The following is a 24,993-nucleotide window of genomic DNA, read 5'->3' as shown; positions in this document are numbered from 1 at the left end:
AGGGGTACCCCGATGGGTATCCTGACGCCTGTGGTCCCACTGCCCCAGTAGAACATCCTGGTTAGACGTGCGCTGGGAATCCTGATGGGATAGAAGATCCAAGGGGGCCGATGACCTTATAGATGTAGTGGCAGCTATAGCCCTGTACAAGGCCCCAAATGCTGACTGTTCCTGAGTGGAGGATGACTCTAGCTCCAACAAGCCATGTTTGCAGGTTGGTGCCTCCTCCATCTCAAAAGACAGCTTGCCCGGAGTGGAAGCCAGAGCCGAGTTCAACTGTGCAGAAGCCCTGAGGTGCACTGACTACACCAACAGTCGGGGGATCAAGTGCACTCAAGAACCACATTGATTACTATGGCTCCAGGAGCTCTCTCACTCTGAAAAGGCCAATATGCGCAGAGCAAATGCCTGATACAAAGAAAAAGACGTCTTTGGATCTGACCTGAAAGGGACCGGGCATATCAGATCTGAGAGCTCCAATGCCTGCTCCAAAGTTGGAAGAGGAGTAAGGGGGGGAAGTAGTAGACTTGGATAGCCCTGGAACCATGTGGGTCAAGGCCAAGTGACTACCCTGCACCCATAGGAGCTTGTGTACCAAATGTTCCATGTCATCCTCAGTAAGACTCCTGATTTAATGGGAAGAGGAAGCAGACAGGGATTTAGGCCTGGATAAAAGGGAGATGGCACTCTAGAAGGGACTGAGTCCATGGTAGGGGAGTACCAGGTCCTTGGGAGTGCCATAATAGGTTTGAAAGGGCTTTTGTTAGGATCTGATGCCAACAGATCCAATCTATCCTTACCAGAAAGAGCTGGAGGCAAAGAAACCAGCTTGGTAGTGGTCAGCGCCAAAGCCTCCAATCAAGACATAAGTTCGGTAGATTTTGAAGTCTTACCCTTTGGCTCCAATGAATCCTGTGGAGCTGAGGAAGGTCTCTTCTTTCTCTTGTCACTGCTTTTCAAAGACAGGGAAGACGCAGGGCTCGAATGAGCCAATTTCAATTTGGAAGTCACAGACTTGAGCTGACTACTAGAAATGGCCTCTTCAAAAGCTGACAGTAGCATTCCCCTTAAAATGAGCTTTATTTTTTCTTTCAAACAAAGCTCTATAGTTGAAAGAATGATAGGTGGCACAATCTTCCTGTACGTGCAGAGGCCCTAAACAGTAGACACACAAGGAGTGCGACTCACTAAAAAAGAAGTTATGTACTTACCATAATGTTTGATGTTTGTAGTCCATCTCATCCTTCATTCTTACACTTGGGATGGGAGCTGAATCTCGGCTCTGACTCGGCCATACTCCAGCTCAAAAACTTCTGGTTGGCTCGTGGCTAGAAGGTATCCCACCATGCATCACCAACATTCCCCAGATCTTGTTTGCTGCGAGAAAACAAATACAGAGACAAAGAACAAACCAAATGGAAAGGACTAACAATAAACAGTAGGCACCCTACCCCCAGGTCCTCAAGGAGGGGGCATGAGGGAGGGTTTATAAGAATGAAGGGTGAGATGGACTACAAACATTGAACATTATGGTAAGTACATAACTTCTTTATGTTCTGTAGTCCTATCTCACCTTCATTCTTACACTTGGGACAGCGTCCCTAGCACCTTCATCTTGGGTGACTCACTGGAAAATGCTACTGAGTACTGTGGAGCCAAAGGAAGACCTGTTCCTAGAAGCCATATCCAATTTGTAGTGAGTAATGAATGTGTGAGGTGAAGCCCATGTTGCTGCAGCACAAATGTTGTCTATTGGGATTTTACCGAGGTAGACACAGACCTGGTACAATGAGCTTTCACCTTGAAAGGAAGATCTTTACCACTGGAGGAATAGATAAATGAAATGCAGCTGGAAATCCAGTGAGATAGTGTGACCTTAGAAACTGGAAGGCCCTTCCTAGAGTCTGAGAAGGAGACAAACAACTGGTCTGACTTTCTGAAATCTTTAGTTCTGTCCAGATAAAAACGCAATTGTCTATGCACATCCAGTTGGTGGAATTTATACTCTGCTTTGTTAGAAAATTCAGGGAAGAACACAGGCAATTCAATAGACTGATTAATACTGGCTTGAGAAGAAACCTTAGGAATAACAGAAGGGTTTGTCCTCAAGGAGACCCTATCTTTATGAAATACCAAATAAGGGGTTTAATGGAAAGAGTTTGCAGTTCAGACACCCTTCTTACACAAGTGATAGCCACTAAAAATATAGTTTTCCAAGTTAAAAACTTGAGGTCACATGTTGCTGAAGGTTCAAAAGGACTTGACAAGTTTATGGAGAACAAAGTTCAAATCCCATGGAACCACAGGATCCATGACTGGGGGTCTTAGTAAAGTGGTCTCTTTGAGGAAGGCTCTACAAAGCTTATGAGCCATAAGATTAGGTTTGTTAGCAACATGAAAAGTGGAAATGGTTGCCAACTGGACTTGCTGCTGCTGAACCTTGGTTGAATAACTGCGAGATGAAGTATAAAACAGCAGAAATGGGAGCTGTGTAGGGATCAAGATTTCTCTAACAGGCCTAAATGGAGAATCTTTTCCACTTACTGGTCTAAATTGTCCTAGCAGAAGGTTTGTGGGAAGATGACAGAATGTGTACAACCTCGGGAGAAAGTCATGAAGCCTGACTAGAGATGGAATTGGAGCAGCCAAGCTGTCAAGCTGAGGGTGTGGAGAGAGGGATGGAATGCCCCTGACGTGTGTCGGTAAATCTGGAACTGGATCCAGAGTCCAAGATTCATTCATTAGATATGGTCTGAGGAAGGGGAACCAAATATGTCGAGGCCAGTAAGGAGCAATTAGGATCATTCTGCTTCCCTAGCATATTGCTTTCTGAATTACCGTCGAAATGAGGGGGAAAGGAGGGAAAGCATAGAGAAGTCCTGAGGGCCAGTCGTGAACAAGTGCATCTCTTGGGGTCTCCCCTTCTGGGTGAATCAGGGTAAAGTAGCTGCTGCATTTGGCATTGATAGGGGTGGCAAAGAGATCACAGCAAGGCTGACCCCATCTGTGAATAAGAAGTTATGTACCTACCATAACATTTCATGTTAGTTGTCTTCATCTTGCCTTCCTTCTTGCTGGTTGGGATTGGAGCTGATCTTCGGCTCTGACTCGGCCATCTTCTATAGCTCAAGAGCTGTTTACTGGCTTGAGGCTACCCCTTATCCCATAATGCCTAGTGATAGTTACCCAGATCTCATTTGAAATAGCTAACCCCAGACATAACAACATAATAATTCAGTCAAGAACCAGTTGACTATACCTGCCATATTCTCTTAGGTAAAAAAACGACAAAAAAGAACACACAGCCATTGAAACAGAACAGAAAACTCCTCTCAGTCCACTAGGACAGGGGGCTGGAGGGTGGGATGCAAGAAGGAAGGCGAGATGAAGACAACTAACATGGAACATTATGGTAGGTACATAACTACTTAATGTTAAGTTGTCTATCTCACTTTCATTCTTGCTGGTTGGGACAGCGTCCCTAGCACCTAACATCGTGGGTGGCTCAGTAGAACAGACTCTTCAGAACAGTGGAATCAAAGTCAGCTCTGCTCCTGGAGACCATATCCAACTTGTAATGAGAAATAAAGGTATGAGGGTTTGCCCATGTGGCAGCTGCACAGATAGAATCCATGGGCAACCTAGACTGGAAGGCTACAAAGGTGGCCAAGGCCCTGGAAGAATGACCTTTCGGTTTAATAGGTAACTGTTCATTAACTGATAAATGAAAGTAATAGTGTGTGACAACCATCTGGACAAGGTTACCTTGGAAACTGGGAGACCTTGTTTGCCCAAGGCGTAAGAGAGGAATAGTTGGTCCAATTTCCTTACTTCTTTAGTTCTGTGCAGGTAAAAGTGCAATTGCCTATGAACATCCAATTGGTGTTGTTTGTATACTGCCTTGTTGGTATGATTAGGGAAAAACACAGGAAGATCTATAGATTGGTTTAAGTTACTTTCTGAGCAGACATTAGGGAGAAATGAGGGATTAGTTCTCAGAGCAACCCTGTCCTTATGAAAAACCAAGTAAGGAGGATGAACACATAGTGCCTGAAGTTCGGAGACATGTCTGGCTGAAGTAATAGCTACCAGAAAGAGTGTCTTCCAAGATAGGAAGTCAATAGAGCAAGAAGCTGCTGGTTCAAAAGGGGGAAGAATTAAGGAGGTTAGGACTAAATTAAGGTCCCAAGGAGGAGGGGGATCTCTCACTGGAGGCCTAAGAAGAGTTGCTCCTCTCAAGAAAGCTTTACATAGCTTATGAGACATAATGTTAGAGTTCGAAAAACCAACATGAAAGTTAGAAATGGCCGCTATTTGTACCCTGATTGTAGAAGCAGCGGACCCAGAATGAAACAGCAGAGCTAGGAATTCCAAGATTTCTTGGACTGGGGCTGAGAAGGGATCTACATTCCTAGTCCCTGCCCAACAAGAAAAATGTTTCCATTTGCTAGCATAAGTTTTCCTCATTGTAGACTTGTAAGAGGACACGATAATGTCACGGACTGCTGGGGAAATGCTGGGAAGCCTGGCTAAGGTTGGAAGTGGAGCAACCAAGCTGTGAGCTGGAGGGTTTTTAGGGATTGATGCAACCCGCCTGATTGATGAACAAGGAGGTCTGGAATTGGGTCCTGAGTCCAGGGTTGATCAAGAAGGTAATGGTGCAGGAATGGAAACCATATCTGTCGAGGCCAGTAGGGAGCAATGAGGATCATTTTGCAACCCAACAATATTGTTTTCTGTATAAGTTTGGGTATCAGAGGGAATGGAGGAAAGGCATAAAGAAGTCCCTGGGGCCAATTGTGGACTAAAGCGTCTCTGGGTGTGTGACCCAGAAGCGGGAGAAGGGAGAAGTAGTTGCTGCATTTGCTGCTGAAGGGGATGGCAAAGAGATCGCAGCAAGGCTGTCCCCATTTGCGAAAAACAAGATTCACAATATCCTGATTCAGAGACCACTCGTGAGGCATTAGAATAGCACTGCTGAGCCTGTCTGCTATGACGTTGGATCTCCCAGGGATGTGAGTCGCAATCAGAAAACGTTGGGAGGAAATCACGCACTGCCAAAGCCTGAGTGCTTCTCGACATAGGGAGTAGGACCTGGTTGTGCCCTGCTTGTTGATGCACCACACCACTGACATGTTGTCTGTTTGGATAGCAATGGTCCTAGGAGGAAGAGAGCCTTGAAGGGCTTGCAACACCAGGAGCATGGCTCTCATATCCAGGACATTTATATGCAGATGGTACTCGTGAGGTTGCCACGTGCCTTGGACTGTCCTGCCCAGATAATGCCTCCCCCCCACCCTATCAGGGAGGCGTCTGTCATCACCGTGGCTACCGGAGGAGGTTGTATGAAAGGTCTGCCCTGAGTAACTAGTGGGGGCATCATCCACCAAGAAAGATGCCTTTTGCATGCGTCCGTGATCATGATCTCATACGTCATGGGTAGCTCTTGGAAAGACCAATGCGTGAACAGAAGCCCCTGAAGAATCCTCATATGAAAGCACACCAGTGGGATTAGGAGAATGGCTGCTGCCATGGAGCCCAGAGTTTGAAGGACGTACCTGACTTGGATCCTTTTGCTCTGCATCAGAACCTGTACCTGTTGATGAATTGCGGACACCCTTTCTGGTGGTAGCCTTACAAACATATCCCTTGTGTCTAAGTCTGCTCCTATATAAGTGATAGATTGACAGGGCAACAAGGCAGATTTTTCAAAATTTATTGTGATGCCGAGCTGTGAGCAGATTGAGATTGTGTAGTCCTGTGCTGGTATGAGTTGATGCCTGGTGGTATCAGTAAGGAGCCAGTCATCTAGATAAGGAAACACCTGGAATCCTTGACACCTCAGGTGAGCCGTGACCACTGCCATACATTTGGTGAACACCCTGGGAGCTGTGGTGAGACCAAAGGGCAGAGCTCTGAACTGATAATGACTTGCCCCCAGCCAGAAGCGAAGATAGCTTCTGGAGCGCCTGTCCATCTTTATATGGTAGTACGAATCCTGAAGATCTATTGAGTGCATCCAATTGTCCTGACCCAGAAAGGGTAGAATGGTGTGTAGCGTGACCATCCAAAACTTTGTTCTTTGTACAGACCTGTTTAGTCTGCTGAGATCCAGAATTGGTCTCCAGTCCCCTGTCTTTTTTGGTACTAAAAAGAACCTTGAGTAAGTTCCGGATCCGTGCTGGTCTGCCGGGACTTCCTGGATGGCTCTTTTTTCTAGCAGTTTTGAAACTTCTATTACTGCTTGCTCCCTCAGATTGGGTGGAACATCTGGGAGGGTCTTCCTTGACTGCAAGGGGGGTTGAAGGAAGGGGATTTTGTAACCTGCAGATATAACGGACCGTACCCATCTGTCTTGTGTTAAACTTCACCAGGCTTTTGGGTACAGCAAGTCTTCCCCTGACTGCCTCCAGAGATGAGCAGCTGGGCAACCCTTCAGGGATGCTGAAAGGGCTTATCAGAGAAGGATTCTCTGTTGTCCTGGTTCTGCAGACCCCCTCTGCCACGAGGGCGGCGTCTATTATTATTGTTTCCCCCTCTGCCTCTGGAGGAAAAATCACTACGTGTGTCAGGTAAGGCTCCCTGAGATTAACGGAACCACATCTTACCACTCTTCTGACCTTTGGGGTAGGGCCTAGAGGTAGTGGAAAAATGGACTCCCATGGCAGAGAGAGTCTTGCCTTCTTGCTCACACCTAGTCAAAGTGTCTTTCACCTGTGGTCCAAAAAGAAAGGAACCATCAAAGGGAGTGTTGGTGAAGGACGCGCGAAAGGTTTCCGCAAAATTACACAGCTGCATCCAGGCATGCCTCCTAAGGGCCACCCCGGTGCCAGCGGCTCTACTCGCCCCATCGGTTGCATAGGAAATGAGCCTCATGGAGGAGTTAACAACAGAATTAAGCGTCGCTAGCTGGGAAGCCACCTTAGCTTGCACTCCCTCAGCTGTTGAATCTTGGAGGGTATCTCCGAGCTCTTTAAGGAGATCCCTTTGAAGGTGAGTAAAATGACACAAGTAGTTCAGTGACCTCATAGAGAAGGTCACTGAAGCGAACATTCACTTCCCATATCTGTCCATCATCCTAGACTCCTTGTTAGGGGGATGGACAGATGAAGAGGTCTCTGCTAACTCTTTTTTTGTGGCTGCTGCTACCACCATAGCATCAACAGGGACACCTTTCATAAGGAACTGTTTATCCTGGGGTGCTGTAATAAATTTACCAGGTCACCTCGGAGTTGGTTCCTCTGTATCTGGAGCTGACCAAGCCTTTCAAGCCACCACAGTTATAAGTGGATCAAAAGGTGGGGACACCCAGGAGGTGGAAGGTCAGGAACCGAAGGCATCCAGAAGTACAGACTCATCCTCAGAAGGGGCTAGGGGATTCCAGTTCCCCCTCTGCTTGAGCATCTCCAGGATATCTGAAAAGGAGACATCCTCAGAGGGGGATCTCGGGGACCCTTCTGATTCATCTAAGTCTGTATCAGAAGTGACAGACTCAGGGAAGTCAATGTGCTTCCTCTTGCACTTCTTCTTCTGAGGGGGCTCCTCTGAAAGATCAGGGGAGGCCTCGGAAGAAGAGGAAACACCCAGTGGGGTGTCCTGGAGCATTGGTTCCCTACGCTTGGGGCCTGGAGGAGGAGCAGAGGTTGGCACAGGCACTACAGGGGATGGAGCCGGTGGGGCTGATAGTGGAGCTAACTCAGTGGCCAGCACAATCTGCATGACATTGAAAGGCATCCCTGCCATGATGCAGAGAAAGCTCCAGTTCTGAAGAAATAGGAATCTTTCTCCGCACCCAGGGAGACGGCTCCGAGGCCAATGTAGGAGCCGAGCTCACCTGCGCCGAAGCTCCAAGAGGGAGAAAGGGGTCAGACAAGGGTCCGATGCCACTCGCCCAATCGGAGCCGACGAGGGAGCCCCAGTGCCCAGATCCCTCGATGGACGGCACCACCAAGGGAATCAGAGCTGATGTCGGAACCGAAGGAGATAGTGTTATCGGAGCCGACGGTTCCACTACTCGAACCCCAACGAACTCTGGCTGCAAACTCATTAGAATCGGAAGAGGAACATCGAGAGACGTGGACAGAGCTGATACCTGTTGAGGAGGGCTGGACAACAACTTGGCTAATGCCTGCGACTTCAGCAACCTACTGACCACTCTCTCCACATCGTGATCCGATAGCCTAGAGGACCGAGAGGAGTGAAAGGATCGGTGACTGCGCTTGCTCTGAAGTAAAGGAGACCGTGAATGCACCGATTCAAGTGAGGGGGAACTTAGCCTCTTGTGGCTCCGTGATGGCTCTGAAGCCTCTGATGGTGCCGACGGGGAGATTGTCTTGTCGGTGCCAGCTGGAACCGACATGGAAGGTAAACCTTGAACCAAAGACGGCTCTGAACTTGGAGCCGACGGCTTAGTGGGTTTACGGGATTTCACAGGCTGTGAGCTCTTGGCCAGTGAATCCTGAGGTTTTAAATGACCCCTAAGAATAAGCTTATTTTTACGCTCCTGCAGGACTCTTGGACTAAAGGCATGGCAGATAGAACAAGAGTCCTGCAGGTGCACAATGCCTAAACAATAGACGCAAGAAGTGTGCCCATCTGTCAGAGACATTTTCTGACAGCATGAGTCACACTTCTTGAACCCAGAAACCTTGGATTCCTTTGACATCCTTGAAAGTAAGGAAAAACAAGTATAACAATAACAACCAGTAAAATACAGTCTACAAAAAACACACTACTATAAGGACTATAGCTAAAGGGTTTTTTTTTTTTTTTTTTTTTTTTTTGAGAGAATAGGAAAGCCTCTAACTTAAATGGCTAGCCTATAAGAGAAAGGTAGAAGGAAAAGCCTCTACCTTAAATGGCTAACCTGACAAGAAGAGGTAGAGGGGAGGGGTGGGGGAGAACTCTCTAAGTTAAACTAGTTCTACAAGAAAAAGAAGGGATACTACAAGCTAACAAGCTAACTATCACAAAACAAGACTATCATTAACAATAAAATACTAGAAGGGTTGAAATCTAGTGAAGAAAGTTATACAAAAAACTTTATACGAGCCTGAGCTGGAAAAACAACACCTCGCAGCTGAAGCAGCAAACGAGATCTGGGTAGCTATCTCTAGGCATTATGGGAAAAGAGGTAGCCTCGAGCCAGTAAACAGCTCTCGAGCTATAGAAGATGGCCAAGTCAGAGCCAAGGATCGGCTCTGATCCCAACCAGCAAGAAAGAAGACGAGATAGACAACTTAACATAAATTAGTTCCGCAATGTAAGTGTTCCGAGTCCACTCGTGAGGCATCAGAATAGCCCTGCTGAGCCTGTCGGCTGTGACGCTGGATTTTCTCGGGATGTGCATTGCTACCAGAAAGCACTGGGAAGACACTGCCCACTCCCATACCCGAAGGGCTTCTCTGCAGAGGGGTTAAGATTTGGTTCCTCCTTGCTTGTTTAGGTACCATACCACTGACATGTCGTCCGAGTGGATTGCAATCGTTCCTAGAGGGAGAAATCTGTGAAGTGCTTGCAATGCTAGAAGCACTGCTCTAATCTCCAAGACGTTGATATGCAAATGAGCCTCGTGATCTTGCCACGTGCCTTGGACTGTTCTCCCTAGATAATGCTCTCCCTACCCTATCTGGGAGGTATCCGTGGTCACAGTGGCAACTGGGGGTGGAGGACAAATGGTCTGCCTGTGTTTAGGTTGCTGGTCTGGATCCACCAACGAAGATCCTGTTTGCACAAATTTGTTATCAGGATAGGGTGAGGCAGAGGGAGGTAGTGGGCAAAGAGTAACCAATGCAGGACCCTCATGTGCAGTCTGGCTAATGGAACCAGTGTTATTGTGAAAGCCAAGGTCCCTAATAGCTTGAACACCACCTTGCTTTGACTTTTCTTAGAGGAAGTAAACTCAAGACTTGTTCCCTTACACTCTGAATTATTTTTACAGGAAGGTAAACCCTCAATGAAACAGTGTTTATTTCGGCGCCAATAAAATTCACATGCTGAGAGTGCGACAATGCAGATTTTTGCCAATTTACTGTAATTCCTAACTGCAGGCAAGTTGAAATGGTAGCATCCCTGGCCTGTAACAGTAGATGCCTGGTAGTGGCAGTGAGGAGCCAGTTGTCCAGATATGGAAACACTTGGAATCCCTGACATCTCAAGTGAGCCGTAACCACTGCCATACATTTGGTGAACACCTTGGGGGCTGTGGTGAGACCAAAGGGCAAGGTGCATAATGGATAATGACTGGCTCCCAGTCAGAAGCGTAAGTGACTCCTCGATGCCCTGTCCATTTCGTTGTGGTAATATGCATCTTGGAGGTCTATGGAACACATCCAAATGTCTTTCCCTAACAATGGGAATATCGACTGTAAGGTGACCATTCGGAACTTGGACTTCTGTACAGATTCGTTCAGTCTGCTGAGATCCAAGATGGGTCTCATGTCCCCTGTTCTTTTTGGCACCAAAAAGAATCTGGAGTAAGTCCCTAATCCTACTTGGTCTACGAGGATGGGTTGGATGACTCTCTTCATGAGCAATTTTTGGATTTCTAGAGTTGCTGAATCCCTGTGATTGGGTGGCACATCTGGGATTCGTTGGGTCTGAGGGGGTAGAGAAGAGAAGAGAATATGGTAACCTCTGGTAATTATCTTTAATACCCACTTGTCTTGAGTGATGCCATGCCAGGCTTCTGGGTATAAAGATATATGAACCCCAACGGGCTCCAGAGATGAGCAGTCGGGCCTCCTTTCAGGAGTGCTGATAGGGACAACCACGAAAGGAATCATGATCTCCCTGGTTCTGCGGGCCTCCTCTACCTCTAGGGTGGCATCTACCATTATTTCCTCCTCGTCTGCCTCTGGAGAAGGAATCACCTTGTGCGCCCTGAAAAAATTCTCTGTGATTTTTTTGAACCACATTTTGCTGCCCTTCTGTCCTTTTGGATAGGGTCTAGAAGGGACAGAAAAAGGGACTCCCACGGCAGACAGGGTTTTTCCTTCCTGCTCGCACCTGATGAGTGTGTGATGAGGATGCCAATTCCTCTTCAAAGGAATGTTTTAATAGTCCCTTCAGTATCAGTTTGTTCTTCCTCTCCTGAAGAACACGAGGACTGAATGCATGGCAAAACAGGCAAGACTCTTGTAGGTGGATAGCCCCCAAACAGTAAACAAACAAATTGTGCCCATCAGTCAAGGACATCTTCTGGGCACATTTAGTACACTTTTTGAAGCCTGAAGGTTTATGATCCTTGTTGTCTTTTGACATAATGCAAAAAACCACAATCCGCAACTACAACACACAACAATTAAGCAGAGAAAAAGATAAATGGAGGACTAGGTCCTCTAATTTAAATGGGCCTATCCCTAAGAGGAAAGAGAATAAACCAAGGACTAGATCCTCTAATTTAAATGGGCCTAGCCCAGGGAGAAAAGGAAAACAGAACCGGGGACTAGGTCCACTAATTTAAACAGGCCTAGCCCAATGGGTGACAAACAGCAGAAAAAAGGACTAGGTCCTCTAACTTAAACGGGCCTAGCCCAAAGAAGAAGAGGAAAACAGCAGCACAGGAGATTAGCGATGCAAGGATACCAAAAAGGACAACGAAGAACGGCCAAACAACATACAACAAATACACAGAGAAAATAAGCAGCAAATAGTCCGAAACAGAGACTGCAATAAACACACTAACAAGACAATATAACAATATTCAACAATGACAAGTCAAATTATTGAAAATATCACTTAGCCACGGCCAAGAAGAATCACGTCTGAGCTGAACGAGCGGCAAACAAGATCTGGGGAATGTTGGTGATGCATGATGGGATACCTCCTAGCCATGAGCCAACCAGAAGTTTTTGAGCTGGAGTATGGCCGAGTCAGAGCCGAGATTCAGCTCCAATCCCAAGTGTAAGAATGAAGGTGAGATAGGACTACAGAACATGGTATTTTATGGCCACACTTTGTGCACTTTTTAAAACCTACAGGCTTATCTTGTTTATCTGCCATGGGTCTCAGAAAACAATATGGAGAACAAGTAAAAACAATCACAATGTGCTACTATACCACCAGAAAAGAGAGGGATAAAGGAAAGATTTTTTTTTTTTTTTTTTAACAGAGAGGAGGTAAAAAAAGGGGAAAACTACTAAAAATAGTAGCTAAGACTGCCTAAAAAGGTAATAAGGGAGGGGAGTAACCTATGAAAAAATGGTTACTAGAGGGACAAAGAGGGAGAGAAGTGACAGTAACCTAATAAAAAGACGGATATTGTAGAAAAATGTGTTTTAAAGACAAAGGGAGACAGAAAAGGATACAAATACAAGATGGAAAAGAGTTAGGCAAGAGAGAGAACAAAAAGTTTATAAAAATAATCTGACAATCCAAGAGCTCAATGGAAGGATCATGTTTTTGTGAAGTGGTAAACGAGATCTGAGGTAACAGGGAGATATGCATTGTGGGTAAGGGGAGGTATCCAAGAGCTTTTTTGGTTGCCACAAGCTTAGTAATGGGCAAGTCGGATGTGATGGATTGGATCCAGAACCCATATGTGAGGACAAGATGAAAAATTAACATCAGATGTGTAGTTGTGCAAGTAAAAAAAGTTATGTACTTGTCATAATGTTCTATCTGTGTTGTCCATTTTCATTTTCTCAACTGTTGGGTGCACCCGACTTGGCCATTACTATTTTATTTTTATTTTATTTTATTTATTTTATTTTTACATTTGTTAAGCAGGGGTGTCTGACTGAACCGAAAAGGCCCTTTTTCAGCAGAGGCCCAGGGAGAAAAGCTCCACATAGAAAAATTACAGATAGATTTAGATATTTAGACATGATCAGTATACACACAAATTACAACAGACAAGCTTTTAAAGTGGTATACAGCACATCAACAGTTACAGTGGCGAGAACAAACAAGAAAATATTAATTTAAAAATAAAGGTAATTAATAGATTTGTGGTGTACAGGTGAAATTTGGAACATAGGTAGAATACATACATAGTACACAGGTACAGTACATACATTGTACATTAGCCAGTGTTTGTGAATAAGAGTGAAACTTATTATCAAGTACTCTAGGTTTAGTATGTGTACCTTATCAGCTTAAAGCTCACGGCAACCAAAAAGCTCTCAGGCTCCTCCCTTACTCATAATGCACCAACCCCTAACATACCTCAGATCTTGTCTGCTGTCTTACCTAAAGTAGGGCATACCAATATTTATAATTATCCTGCAGAAGAAATCATACAGTGGTGTCCTTATAATATCTCATTCTTCCAGCAGTCTATTGTGATAAGGGTTGGGGGGGCTGGTGGGTGGGAAGTTGAGGAAGAATTAAAATGGACTACTCAGATGGAACATTGTGGGAAGCACATAACTTTTTTTATCTAATGTTGTCAATTTTCATTTTAGCCTCAGCTGTTGGGACAGAGTCCCCAGCTACCTAAAATCCCAAGTGGACTCTAAGGAAGGATATTCCTGAGGACAGCTGAGCCAAAGGTTGCTCTTCCCCTTGAGACCAAATCCAATTTGTAATGCATGATAAAGGTAGCCCAAGTTGCAGCCGTCCATATGTCATCCATAGAAGTTCTAAAAAGAAACACTGAATATGCTGCCATGGACCCAGTTGAATGACCTCTTAAAGGTTTTGGTAAGGTTAGACTCAACTTATAAATGAAATGCAATCCATCAGCCATCTGGCTAGGGTTACCTTTGCAACTGGTTTCCCCAATTTAGAGTTTGCAAAAGACACAAATAATTGATCCGTCTTTCTAATTTCTTTTGTTCTCTGTAAGTAAAAACATAATTGTCTGTAAACATCTATTAAATGCAACATATATTCATCTTTGAAAATTTAGGAAAGAAAACTGTCAGATTAACAGATTGATTAATATTGGTTTCCGACACCACCTTAGGCTGGAGGGAAGTGAAGGTACATAAAGTGACGCTACATTTATGAAAGATCAAGTAGTGAAGTTTAGAAAACAATGCTTGAATTTCTGAAATTCTTCTAGCAGAAGTGATGGTCACTAGAAAGATAGTTTTCTAGGCCAGGAACTTAAGATTGCATTTTGCTGCTGGTTCAAAGGGAGAACGAATTAAGGCCTGCAGTACCAAGGTCAAATCCCATGGTGGAGTAGGATCTTTATAAGTGGGTCTCAGCAGGAGTGTGCCTCTCAAAAATGCTTTACAAAGTTTAGAAGAGACCACAGAAGAATTTTCAAATCCAGTGTGAAAATTAGAGACTGCTGCTAACTGAACATCATTGAGGAACTAGCTCCCTCATTAAAAATTGTTGTCAAAAATTCAAGTATACTATGTATAACCAATCTGCAGGAAGGTCCCCAGGAACAGATGGTATTCCTGTTGAAGTTTGGAAGCAAGATAGGAAACAACTGATAAATAATCTGGAAGGTTTTGTTTAACAGTAGTTTAAGAGGAGGAGAAGTACCAACATCCTGGAAGAAAGCAGTGGTAGCTACAATACCTAAAGAGTGTAAAGCTCCATTGGACCCAACTTCATATAGGTCCATTTCAATACTAAACCATGATTATAAAGTACTCATGTCTATAATAGCTAAAGGAATGACAAAATTAATGTCAAAATTGATAGATAAGGATCAAAGTGGTTTTGTGAAGGGAAGGCAAACATTGGACAACATTAATATAACATTGATGATCCAGAGGGAAACAACATGTAAGAAAATACCATTGTTGTTGGTGGTCTTGATGCAGAGAAATTATTTGACAGAGTAAGCTGGGATTGTATGAGCAGGGCAATGGAAGCATTTGCATTTCCTGAAAAAAATTATAAGGTTGATTATAAGGATATATGAGGGATCAAAGGCGAAAATTAAAGTGGCTGGGGTCCTTTCTGGTAATTTTTGCTTGAGCAGAGGAACCAGGTAGAGTGGTGTCCTCTTTCCCCTTTATTATTTGCATTATATTTAAAACCACGGGCAAAGAAAATAACGGACTCAGAAATTTAAGGATATAATTGATATGGTAATCAAGAAAAGCTGCCTCTATTTCCAGATGATATTATTTTAGACCTGACAAAACCAAAAAGAGACATTACAGTGTTGCGGAACATTTTGAGACAGTTTCAGATCTCTTCTGGATACAAAATTAATGAAGCTAAAGCACAGGCAATAGCGGTAAATTATGTATCCACACACGAATTGGTTCAGCAATACCCTTATTTATGGGTACGTGATAAAATTAAGTATTTAGGAGCATAGATTAAAAATAATTCTGGAAGGATATGTGGAAAGAGACTAAACAAAAGATAATACAAAAACTGAGAAAATGGAAATGTTGTTATATGGATATGGACAGTAGGATACAAGCAGTGAAAATGTTTTTAGTCCCATTAGTCGTACACATAGTTCAGGCATATTTTTATCAACCAGAAGAGAAGTTGTGGGTAGCAATTAATAAAGAGCTGAAGGACTTTATCTGGGAGGGGAAGATAGTAAGATTCTAGTGGGATAAGCTGATTCTTCCAGTAGAACAGGGCAGAATGGGATTACCCAATTTGGAGGGGTACTTCAGAGAAACACAGTTAAGGCTCCTATACACAGCATAAGCAGAAAACTATAATTCAAAGTAGAAAGGGATGATGTTGAAACTGGAGAAAGCTCAAGAAACAAGGAGAGACTAGGATTATGGATGCAGGCCTTTAAGGAGAATAACAATAATCATACAGAATATTATATCCATAAAGTAGCAGAAAGTATTCTAAGAACTAAGCCAAAATGGGAATGGAGAAAGGAGATTCTACCGATAGGGATGACTGCAATTAGGGATATAGACAATAGGCAAGAGGGGGTTGGAATTTAATGGAGAAAACTGCTGGTATTGGGAGCAAATAACTACAGATGGAAAGATGACAGAATGGGAAGAGGCCAATAATTTATTTGGACTGCATATTATAGATTGCCTTCCCTATCAGTGATGGATATCACAGTATAGGCAAAGAGAAAACAATAGAGGGTCCTAAACAAAAGACCAGCACTGGTAGAGTTTTTAGTAGAATCTAAAACAGAAGCTGCCATTTAAAAGGAATAATTAGTACAGCATATAAAATATTGCATGATGACTATACAAATCAAAATGAGGAAGTTAGAAAAAATTGGGAAGAGAGACTGAATAAGCAATTCACAAAGAAATAATAGGAGGATATATGTATGTCTCCCAAATATGCAACAAAAGCTAGAAGATTTGGGATTTTTGCTTGGAAATGTTTACATAGATATTTTTATACCCCAAGTAGACTCCAGAGAATTTTTCCTCAAGTAGATAGTAATTGTTGGAGGTGTGACGGGAAAGAAATAGGTAACTGGGAACATATTTTCTGGGAGTGCAGTGAGTTGGTGGACTTTAAGGATTCCCTACGGGATGCACTGTCAGAAATGCTGGGATTAGTGTGACAGGGGAGATGATTTTTCTGAGCTATGATACATGGTAAGGCTTGTTATCTCTAAATTGTAATGGCTGCCAAAAAAGCAGTTACTGGAAAATGGAAATCAAAATCGAAACCAGCAGAAGTAGTGAATATAGTAACAGAGATAAAACAACTGAAAAGTTAAGAGCAAAGGAATGAGGTTTAAAAGAAGGCAAGACTTAAATGAGCTGGGTAATGTTTGACTGAAAAATGACTAGGTAGATTATAAGTATAATGTTTGCAACTGGGAGTGTGTCAGCATGGTTTGTAATGTAAAATGCTTGCAACTAGGATTGTGTTGGTGTGGTTTGTTTTAATTTATACAAATGTATGATTGCTTATGTCATAAGTGATAGTTTAATAAAAATATTTCTTGTTTAAAAAAGGGGAAAGCATTGAATATTTTATGCAATGTTGCTTAAGTTATATGATATATAGCAATATATGTGAAGCATAATGTTTGTTAATTTTAACTTGTTAATACAGTTTGATTACTTTGATATGAATGTAAATGTGCCTATGCCACAAGTGATAATTCAATAAATGTGCTTAAAAAAGAAAAATTCAAGTATACTATGTACAGGAGCTGAGAAGGGATCAATGTGTTTTTCTTGTGCCCAGCAAATGAACCTTTTCCATTTCCTTGTTTAAAGTTTTCTTGTAGAAGGCTTATGGAAAGGTAAAAGAATATGATGGATGGGGGAAGACAGCATTGGTTGTCTTGCTAGTAACAGAATTGGAGAAACCACACTGTCAGCTTGAGGTTTGAGGTATTCGGATGAATCGTACCTGTCGGGTGAAACAGGAGGTCTGGCAGAATTAAGGAAGTTAGGACTACATTAAGGTCCCAAGGAGGAGGGGGATCTCTTACTGGAGGCCTAAGAAGAGTTGTCCCTCTCAAAAAAGCTTTACAGAGCTTATGAGACATAATGTTAGAATTCGAAAAACCAACACAAAAGTTACAAATGGCCAGCAATTGCACCCTGATCGTAGCAGAAGTGGACCTGGAGTGAAACAGATGTGCTAGGAATTCCAGGATTTCATGGACTGGGGCTGAAAAGTGATCCACATTCCTAGCCTTTGCCCAACAAGAAAAACATTTCCATTTGTTACCATAAGTTTTCCTCATTGTAGACTTGTGAGAGGAGACGATAATCTCATGGACTGCTAGGGAAATGCTGGGAAGCCTGGCTAAGGTTGGAAGTGAAGTAACCAAGCTATGAGCTGGAGAGTTTGAGGGATTGCTGCAACCCACCTGACTGGTGAACCAGGAGATCTGGAATTGGGTCCAGAGTCCAGGGCTGATTGAGAAGGTAACGGTGCAGGAATGGGAACCATATCTGTTGAGGCTGGTAGGGGGCAATGAGGATCATTTTGCAACCCAACAATATTGCTTTCTGTATAAGTTTGCGTATCGGGGAAAAGAGGAAAGGCATAAAGAAGCCCCTGGGGCCAAACGTGGACTCCAGCGTCTCTGGGTATGTGACCCGGAAGCGGAAGAAGGGAGAAGTAGTTGCTGCATTTGCTGTTGAAGGGGGTGGCAAACAGATCACAGCAAGGCTGTCCCCATTTGCGTAAATAAGATTTGCAACTTCCTGATTCAGAGACCACTCGTGAGGCATGAGGATAGCTCTGCTGAGCCTGTCCGCTATGACATTGGCTCTCCCAGGGATGTGCGTTGCAATCAGAAAACGGGAGGAAATCGCCCACTGCCAAAGTCTGAGTGCTTCTCGACACAGGGGGTAGGATCTGGTTCCACCCTGCTTGTTGATGTACCACACCACTGACTTGTTGTCCATTTGAATAGCAATGGTCCCAGAAGGATGTGAGTCTTGAAGGGCTTGCAACGCCAGGAGCATGGCTCTCATTTCCAGGACATTTATGTGCAGATGGTACACATGAGGCTGCCAAGTGCTTTGGACTGTCCTGCCCAGATAATGCCCCCCCCACCCTATCAGGGAGACGTCTGTCATCACTGTGGCTACTGGAGGGGGTTGTATGAAAGGTCTGCCCTGAGTAACTAGTGGGGAAACCATCCACCAAGAAAGATGTCTTTTGCATGCATCCGTGATCATGATCATGTGAGTCATGGGTAGGTCTTGGAAAGACCACTGCACAAACAGAAGCCACTGAAGAATTCTCATATGAAAGAGCACTAGTGGAATTAGAAGAATGGCTGCTGCCATGGAACCCAGAGTTTGAAGGACGTGCCTGACTTGGATCCTTTTGCTCTGCATCAGAACCTGTACCTGCTGATGAATTGTGGACACCCTTTCTAGTGGTAGCCTTGCAAACATATCCCTTGTATCTAAGTCTGCTCCTATGTAAGTGATAGATTGACAGGGCAACAAGGCAGATTTTTTGAAATTTATTGTAATGCCTAGCTGGGAGCAGATTGTGATTGTGTAGTCCCATGCTTGTAGGAGTTGATGCCTGGTGGTAGCAGTAAGGAGCCAGTTGTCTAGATACGGAAACACCTGGAATCCTTGACATCTCAGGTGAGCCGTGATCACTGCCATACATTTGTTGAACACCCTGGGGGCTGTGGTGAGACCAAAGGGCAGAGCTCTGAATTGATAATGACTGGCCCTCAGCCGGAAGCGAAGATATCTCCTGGAGCGCCTGTCCATCTTGATATCGTAGTACATGTCCTGAAGATCTGTCGAGCACATCCAATTGTCCTGACCCAGAAAGGGTAAAATGGAGTGTAGCGTGACCATCCAAAACTTCATTCTTTGCACAGACCTGTTTAGTCTGCTGAGATCCAGAATCGGTCTCCAGTCCCCTGTCTTTTTTGGTACTAAAAAGAACCTTGAGTAAGTTCCGGATCCGTGCTGGTCTGCCGGGACTTCCTGGATGGATCTTTTTTCTAGCAGTTTTGAAACTTCTATTACTGTTTGCTCCTTCAGATTGGGTGGAACATCTAGAAGGGTCCTCCTTGACTGTAAAGGGGGTTGATGGAAGGGAATTTTGTAACCTCTGGATATAATGGACCATACCCATTTGTCTTGTGTTAAACTTTGCCAGGCTTTTGGGTACAGTGAAAGTCTTCCCCCAACTGTCTCCAGAGGTGAGCAGCCGGGCAACCCTTCAGGGATGCTGGAAGGGCTTATCAGAGAAGGATTCTCTGTTTCCCTGGTCCTGCAGACCCCCTCTGCCATGAGGACGGCATCTATTATTATTGTTTCCCCCTCTGCCTCTGGAGGAAAAGTCACTAAGTGTGTCAGGCAAGGCTCCCTGAGATTTACGGAACCACATCTTCCCACTCTCTGACCTTTGGGGTAAGGTCTAGTGGGAGTGGCAAAACGGACTCCCATGGCAGAGAGAGTCTTGCCTTCTTGCTCACACCTAGTAAAAGAGTCTTTCACCTGTGGTCCAAAAAGAAAGGAACCATCAAAGGGAGTGTTGGTGAAGGACGCTCGAAAGGGTTCCGCAAAGTTACACAGCCGCATCCACGCATGCCTCCTAAGGGCCACCCCGGTATCAGCGGCTCTACTCACCCCATCGGCTGCATAGGAAATGAGCCTCATGGAGGAGTTAACAACAGAATTAAGCATCGCTAGCTGGGAAGCTACCTTGGCTTGTGCTCCCTCAGCTGTTGGATCTTGAAGGGTATCTCCAAGTTCTTTAAGGAGATCCCTTTGAAGTTGGGTAAAATGACATAGGTAGTTCAGTGACCTCATAGAGAAGGTCGCTGAAGTGAACATTCCCTTCCCGTATCTGTCCATTGTCCTAGACTCCTTGTTAGGGGGATGGACAGACAAAGAGGTCTCCGCTAACTCTTTTTTGGTGGCTGCTGCTACCACCAATGCATCAACAGGAACACCTTTTGAAAGGAATTGCTTATCCTGGGGTGCTGTAATGAATTTACTAGGTCTCCTCAGAGTTGGTTCCACTGTATCCAGAGCTGACCAAGCCTTTCGAGCCACCACTGTCATAAGTGGATCAAAAGGTGGAGACACCCAGGAGATGGAAGGTCGGGAACTGAAACCATCCAGAAATACAGACTCATTCTCGGTAGAGGCTAGGAGATTCCAGTTCCCCCTCTGCTTAAGCATTTCTGGGATGTCCAAGAAGGAAACATCTTCAGAGGGGGATCTCGGGGACCCTTCCTAATCATCTAAGTCTGTATCGGAAGTGACAAGACTCAGGGGAGTCAATGTGCTTCCTCTTACACTTTTTCATCCAAGTGGGCTCCTCTGAGTGATCAGAAGAGGCCTCAGAAGAGGAGGAAACACCCAATGGGGTGTCCTTGAGCATCGGTTCCCTACGCTTAGGGTCTGGAGGAGGAGCAGAGGTCGGCACAGGCACTACAGGGGATGGAGCCGGTGGGGCTGACTTAGAGGACAGCACACGCCGCATGACATCGAAGGCGTCCCTGCCATGATGCAGAGAAAGCTCCAGTTCCGAAGAAATAGGAATCTTTCTCCGCACCGAGGGGGAAGGCTCTGAGGCCGATGTTGGAGCAGAGCTCACCTGCGCCGGACCTCCGAGAGGGAGAACGGGGTCGGACAAGGGTCCGATGCCGCTCATCCCCTCAGAGCCGACGAGGGAGCCACGGTGCCCAGATCCCTCGATGGAAGTTATCACCAAGGGAATCGGAGCCGACATCGGAACCGAAGGAGATAAAGTTATCGGAGCCGACAGTTCCACTACTCGAACCCCAATGAACTCCGGCTCCGAACTCATTGGAGTCGGAGGAGGAACATCAAGAGAAGTGGACAGAGCTGATACCTGTTGAGGAGGGCTGGGCAACAATTTAGCTAGTTTCTGAGACTTTAACAACTTACTGACCACTCTCTCCATATCATGATCCAACAGCCTAGATGATCGAGACGAGTGAGAGGATCGGTGACTATGCTCGCTCTGAAGTAAAGGGGACTGAGGAGCCGAATGCACCGAATCTAGGGAAGGGGACATCAGCCTCTTGTGGCTCCGTGATGGCTCCAAAACCTCTGATGGAGCCGATGGGGAGATTGTCTTGTCGGTGCCAGCCGGAACCAACGTAGAAGGTAAATCCTGAACCGAAGACGGCTCTGAAATTGGAGCCGACGGCTTAGTGGATTTAGGGGACTTCACTGGCTGTGAGCTCTTGGTCGGTGAATCCTGGGGTTTTAAAAGACCCCTAAGAATCAACTTATTCTTACGCTCCTGCAGGACTCTTGGACTAAAGGCATGGGAAATAGAACAAGAGTCCTGCAGGTACACAGGGCCTAAACAATAGACGCAAGAAGTGCGCCCATCTGTCAGAGACATTTTCTGACAGCATGAGTCACACTTCTTAAACCCAGAAACCTTAGATTCCTTTGACATACTTTACTGTAGAAGGAAACCAGCCAATTTTTAACAACAATAAAAAGGAGCAGTATACAGTTATAGAAAAAGTTTTTTTTTTTTTTAAGAAGATAATAGGAAAGCTTCTAATTTAAATGGCTAGCCTATAAGGAAAAAGGAGTAGGAAAGCCTCTAACTTAAATGGCTAACCTGGAGTGAAGGGGGGAGGGGTGGGGGAGAACTCTCTAAGTTAAACGAGTTCTACAAAAAGAGGGATACTATATAAAAAACAATTAACTACCACAGAAACAAAACTATTGCTAATAATAAAGTACAAAAAGAGATAAATTCTAGTGAAAATTACACAAAAATTCTATACAAGCCTGAGCCAGAAAAACGACACCTTGCAGCTAACACGACAAACGAGATCTGGGTAGCTATCGCTAGGCATTATGGGATAAGGGGTGGCCTCGAGCAAGTAAACAGCTCTCGAGCTATTGAAGATGGCCAAGTCAGAGCCGAGGATCGGCTCTGATCCCAACCAGCAAGAACGAAGGTGAGATAGATAACTTAACATACAATATTATGGCAGCTGATATAGACCGCAGTGCTTGAATCTTACTACAGGAGAAGGATGACAAAAAGATAGCCTGGACCTGATGTTTTATAGAAGTAATGCAATGGAGAGGTAAAGAAGCCACCTGAGTGGTAGTGTTCAAAAGTGTTCCAATGAGCTCCTGGCCCTGAAATGAAGCAAGTTTTAATTTGGCAAGATTTACTGATATGCCTAAGGCACTGCAAATCTTGAGCACATAGTCCCTGGCTTGTTGAAGTTGATTCCTGGAGGGGGTGGTGAGGAGCCAATCGTCTAGATATGTAAACACCTGGAATCCTTTCAGCCTCAAGTTGGCTGCCACCACTGCCATGCATTTGGTAAACACCCTAGCAGCTGTGGTAAGTCCAAAGGGCAGGGCTCTGAATTGGTAAAGATTGGTTCCCAGCCAAAAGTGAAGATGTCTTCTGGATCATCTGTCTATTTGTATGTGATAGTACATATCCTAAAGGTCTATAGAGCACATCCAGTCGTCCTTGTGCAGAAAAAGTAGGATGGATTGAACTGTGACCATTCGGAACTTCACCTTTTTACACATGATTCAAACTGCTTACATTCAAAATGGGCCTGAGGTCCTCTGTTTTCTTTGGCACTAAAAAGAAGCGTAAGTTCCAAATCTTATCTGGTCAGGTGGGACCTTGTGGATGACTCTTTTTTTCTAGCAGATTTGTATTTCTTGTGCTGCTTCCTTCCTCTGACTGGGTGGAACTTCAGGAAGTTTCTTCTTTTGACAAGAAGGAAGAAGGGAAAATGGTATGTAGTAACTTCTGGATATTATTCTTAGCACCCATAAATCTGTTGTGATGTTTGTCCAAGCATCTAGATGCAAGGGGAATTGACCCCCAACTTCCTCCAGAGTTGGACAGTCAGGCAGTGCTTCAGGAGCACTGATAAGCCCTGTCTGAAATGGAATCTCTAAAGCCCTGCTTATGTGGGCCTCCCCTGCCTCTATGGTGACGTCTACAATTAAAATGTCCTCCTCTGCCTCTGGAGGAACTATCCCCATGTGAATCCTGGAAAGGTTCCTGAGACTTAAGGAACCACATCTTCTCACAACCTCTTTGGTTTCTTGAGAAGGTCTGTTGAGGGGTAGAAAACTTGATTCCCATGGTAGACAGTGCCTTTCCTTCTTGTTCGCTGCGAGTACATGTGTCCTTAACTGATGGCCCAAACAAGGAAGTGCAATCAAAAGGGGCATTAACAAAAGACATCTTGAAGCGCTCAGCAAAGTCTCATAGCCACATCCAGGCATGTCTCCTTATAAATATCTCTGAATCGGCTGCTAGTGAGGTACCTTCAGCTGTGTGAGAGATCAACCTCATTGAAGCATTCGAAACAGACAAAGGAGTGGCCAAATGAGAGTAAGCCTTTTTGAAATCCTCAGCAGACATGGACTCAGAGAGAGTATTTGACAGTTCTTTAGTCAAATCTCTCTGCAGCCTAGTAAAATGAGCCAGATAATTAAGCGACCTCAAAGCAATGGTAACTGAGACGAACACATGCTTTCCAAGTCTGTCTAATGCTCTGGAACCCCTGTTCAGCAGATGGGCAGAAGAGCTCTGCTCTGCTAGGTCTTTCTTAGTGGCTGCTGCCACCATCGCCATAGCATCAACAGAAACCCCTATGCCCCAGTGGGGTCTGTCCGAAGGAGGGGTAAAAAAACTTGTCCAGGCACTTAGGAATGGGCTCAACAGTGTCCAGTTCCTTCCATGTCCCATGGGAAATCAGGTCAATAAGTTTGTCCGTGGGGGGGGTGGTCACCCAAGACTTACATGGTCCAGAACCAAAAGCCTCCATGAACACCAATTCTTCAGGAGAAGGAGTTTGGGATGACCAACCACCTTTTTGTTTAAGAATTTCTAGAATATCTCAAAGGAGATGTCATCAGGTGGCTACCTGGGGGATCCTTCTCCCTCATCAAAATCAATGTCTTCCAAGAGAGCCTCCAAGGGGGAGTCTATGTACCTTCTTTTACACGTCCTCTTCTTTGGGACCTCCTTTATGGGATGTTCAGGGGGAGGTGTTGGAAGACAGGGGAAGTTCCTCTAGTGGAAATGTCTGAAGACTAACTGGAGCTGGCTGTCCCTGTGGAGTAGGTCTGATGGATGAGGGAAAGGGGGTAGGATCCAAAACATGAAACAACGCTTCTCTGTGGAGAGAAAAAACACTTTCTACCACCTTGAATACCGAGGGACCAGGAAAAATCCTTTCCCCTCCTCAGAGCCAAAGCTTCCAAAGAAGGTAGGTTGGGGCCACCCCCCCCCCCCCAGATCCAAGCCTCAAGGGGAGAATCTGATCTGAGCTGTCCAAGGATGAAGCTCTGAGAGTGAGGGATAGATCCAACAAAATTGGAAACAAACCTAACCCCTCATACCCAGTGCCAACATCTTGGCTCTAAGACCCACTCTGATCTGATGGTATCAGAGCAGAACCAGTCAGGGAGATCGTTGGATTGTAAGAAGAAGAAGCTTTCCTCAGATTCGATGCCGAACCTCTCAGGGATCTTGGGTCCTGGGACTCTGAAACCATGGGTCAGGTCAGATCAGAAAGGGAGATAGAATGGACTTTACAGGCACACCCACAAAACCAGTAGGGGACGAAGGTGGCAGGACCCCAATCTGGATCTGAGCTCTGAGGAATCTTTGCATATCCTATCCACATCTGTC

This window comes from Protopterus annectens, chromosome 4.part0 (assembly GCF_019279795.1).
Source record: "Protopterus annectens isolate FY-2018-M chromosome 4.part0, PAN1.0, whole genome shotgun sequence".
In the NCBI taxonomy this organism is placed as follows: Eukaryota; Metazoa; Chordata; order Ceratodontiformes; family Protopteridae; genus Protopterus; species Protopterus annectens.
This window is presented reverse-complemented; position numbering follows the sequence as displayed.